Raw genomic sequence first — 4,167 nt, 5'->3', positions numbered from 1 at the left:
ATATATATATACATATATATATATAAATGTATGTATACATATGTCGTCTTAGGGAACACCTTGAAAAACGTCATGACCTCATTGTAACTCATAAGGCTTGTGGCATCACCTTATCGCCACGCCATGCCTCGCGTCATTGAAAACCTTATCAAAAATACCCTTCTTGCTCCGTTAAATGATAATCTACCACGTTTCCATGGCCATGTTTCTAGGCTCTAGCTACCTGGCCATGTGGAATTGCTTGCTTTTTTATACACATACATTTAGTCGTATTGTATTACTTGCCCAATTTCTTTGGTTGTTGCTTCACGGCAGGGATCATAGCTTCTTCTGTTTGGATAGATACTTAATTTGGTTGCTTTTGAATGCTAGTCTATTTGACCCAACTCTAACTCCAACTCCATTTAAACTTGATCATTTGTATTTAGTCCACTTTCTTCAACCAATTGTTTGTACCACTTTTCTTTTTAATTATTTGGTCTAGCTTCCAATTTCGATCCATAATCCATCATTTCATTGAATAAATCCTATAAAATAACTTGTAAAAACAATAAAAATACCCAACTACCCCGGCCAGAATTAAGTAGAAACAAATAAAAACCATATCTAAATGATTAAAGTAGACGGAAAATGCATTCTTAAACTAATATAAATGTATGCACAAAATGCAAATAACAAACAATGAACACCTCACTCAAATTATTAAAGACATGGGGACTAAGATAACCAAACGTGAACATGGGTTTGTTCTTATAACACCCAGACTTTCTATTTAACTTTAAGGTTAGAATTCATCCCTAAGATCACCTTTTTGTCTTAAATCTAAATATCCTTGAGTATTTTATAAGCAGTTCGTTTGGGGGTGGTTAGGACTCAAAGAAAATGAAGTTTAGGAAGGAAAACAGTGTAAAACGTGGGTATCAAGCGACCTAAGCCATAAGAAAATCGCCTTAGGGTCTGTTTAGCTGACTTAGGAACCGCACCGGCGGCTTTGGTGCGGTCTAACCCGCATCAAGGTCGTGCTAGACACTATTTGCGCATGACCTGAAGGGTGCGGACGGCTTTAGTCCCACCTAACCCGCATCAGGGTCAGGCTAGACACTGTTTATGTGTGAACTGAAGGGCGCGGGCGACTTCCATACGTCCTACACTGCATCGAGGTCGCGTGAGTCACCTGTTGGTGGCTTAAACCTGATTTTGGCAAGTTTTTCCTCATGTTTCTCCATACTCCTTCTCTCTCACTTCATTTAAACCACCAAGAACCCTAGGTCCAATCTTGGGTGCATTTAAGGAGCATTTATTGGTAGTTATCTTCAAGCTTCAAGAGTTATCTTGTGAAACCAAGATCTACACATCCACTTCATCATTTTGCTAGGTTTTGGGTTTTCCTCCAAAACCTAATTTGTGAGTTCATTCTTTACTTTTACAAAACCATATATATGTTAGAATGTTAAAATGATGTATTTTATTTCCTCTAAGTTTTCATTTCAAGTATTTATGCATTTGGATGATTTTGACCATATAAGTCAAACTTTGGTATATTGGAGATTTTGATGAAACAAGTGTAAGGAATGGTTTAAAACCTTTGGGAAATGAATATTTCTAAGTATTACTGGATTTGGAACTTAAAACTCTAATGTTCTTATATTTGGAATTTTGTCAACAAAATGAAAATTTATCACTTGACAGGCTTTTGTACATAAGATTACCTATAATGGGTAAAGTTTGATATATCTAGTATAGATATAAATTTATGAGTAGAATGCAATGGATCCATAGACTTAAAAGTTTGTTTTTAATGAGTATGTAGGGATGTTATTCCCTAGTTGTAACTTGAAATAGGCATTAGTCCTTGTATGCAACAAGATGTGGAATTTTAGAGTCGCGCATCGGCCAATGACCACATAATGTAGTTCTAAGTGAATTAGCTATTAGATATTTCATGGTAAGGCTTATATGGTTGAAGTTGGGAATTCCACAAGCAAAAGACTTACTTTAGCTTGTCAATTCATTAAACTATAAGACCTGGAGGGGTTGATCTTAATGATTGATTATTCGTCAGTGATGCTTATAAAAGATTGAATTAATGACTTACTTATGTATTCCTTCATGATCAATGGTAATGGGGTCTCCCCCGTCATCTCATGATATTTTATGCCCTTCCAAGATTAAATATGAGTTAGTTGTACACAATAATTGATCAAAGCTATATTTTCCATTTTACTATTTCATTGCTTTAATCAATAACAATATGTTCTCAATAGGTGTTAAGCCAAACACTTTTTTTTCAAATGACATATATATCTGGTTCTCTCAGCGTTGGGGCTTCGAAGTCTTGAGCGGAGTGACTTGATCTCAATAGAGGCACTTTTTGGGATTGATAGTTTTGAAAAATTGGGCGTTATATTTTGACATAATCTGAACTTAAAATAGTTTAGATTAGTAGGTTGCTATTTATCTTCTATTTCTTTGGATTGTAAACGCTTCACAATTTCCCCTTCTTGGGTGATTTTATTTATATAAGTGTTTAATCTGTACCAGTTTTTGTGGTTTAAATTACTCCTATTTTAGGGGTGTTACTGTTCTATCACATATATGCAGTTAATTAAAATTCTAAGGGGGCATATGCGAGCTCAATAAGGTTGTTACACCTCACCTGATCGGACTTAGGTATTGCATCAAAGTGACTATAGTTGTTGGTTCCAAATTGAAGGAAGAGATTGAGGGATATTATGGGTCACACAAGTTCAAGATGAGCTAAGAAAACTTAAGCTAGGTCATGAGAGAACTAATGGCTCATAGATAGGATATGTACTTCTATTTCTATTTATTTTTTTTCTAAATTGTTGTCTTCTAAAACAAAAGAATGTTTAAAAATGAAACCTAAAAGATCGAAAATATGGGTTATGTAATAATGAGTTCATTGAACTACTCATATATTCATTCATGTTATTTAAATTCCATTTATGTATGTACTAAAAATTTCTCATATGTTTGTATTTGTTAGTATAGGTCTTGGCATCTTGTTATCCTCAAATAAAGGGAGCATGTGATATATTAGATTTGATGATTGACAACCAACTTATAAACATTTAGTCAATTGGGTTAGTTTTAGAGTAAGCGCTTGGAGCTATTAATTGTTGTTGGTATCAACAACTAAAGAAGCAAGCAAAAGAACCCAATGACCAAGCTACTAAGACTGGTTAGTTGGTGAAGGTATGGGATATGGAACTGAGAAGTTGTGCACCTAAAAAAAGGTCAGTGGTTGAGCAACGAATCACCTAACGAGGATTTCAGTTGGAAGATGTCGACAATCAAAAGGCCAAAACCATAATATGTTGAGAAAGTCTTCGACTAAACGGACAAGTCCTCAACAGTTAGTACCTAACCACTTGAATTCCATCTTCAATAGATAAAAGGACAACAAGTCCTCTAACAAACCTGAAAATATGCATGTCGAAAAAAAAAGAACTTGGAGCACAGAAGACTTAAAGGAATGGCAAATGCAACATCCAACGTAATCTTTTGATCGTCCAACAAAGCTGGTGGACTTCAGCCACGTGGCATACTTTTCTCATTTATGAAGGTATACATACCAATATCTTTAGCAAAGGGAATGCAACAGTGTGAATATGGTCATGTACAAGCATTCAAACCAACTCATTGTGCATCCAAATGTTCAAAGCATCAACCTATATGAGTATTCTCAAGTTCTAACGATAGTCATATGGTTTATGGATAGAAAATTATTAGGGTGAGTAAGATATAGTGTAAGAGCGAACTCGATGAACATTTGTCAATGGTAAAATTTATTTGAGGGTTTAATCATTTGTTTATTTTGTATGTTATTTGGAAACCGATTATTTATTTGTAAAGTTGGAACTTAGAAGTTYATAACGAAACTAATGTATTTAACCCGCTTATTTTACCTTTYGTATTTTGATATTGTTAATCCATCGAGGACCAAGAGGAAACAATATCTCTCTGACTATGTGACATACAATTAGAAGTATAGTTCTTTATTTATCGAATTCCTGGTCAATTAACAATTGAAAACTTTTGGTTCAGGTCGTCTAAAGAATTCTTCACCGTGTTGAATTAAGTGATTTAAGATCACAGCGTCATTTAAGATTTTTGACCCTCTCTCTCAATATAAACTTTTGTACC

The sequence above is a fragment of the Cynara cardunculus genome, assembly GCF_001531365.2.
Source record: "Cynara cardunculus var. scolymus isolate 2C chromosome LG 7, CcrdV1, whole genome shotgun sequence".
NCBI classification, from domain to species: Eukaryota; Viridiplantae; Streptophyta; class Magnoliopsida; order Asterales; family Asteraceae; genus Cynara; species Cynara cardunculus.
Note: the sequence above shows the minus strand (reverse complement) of the source record.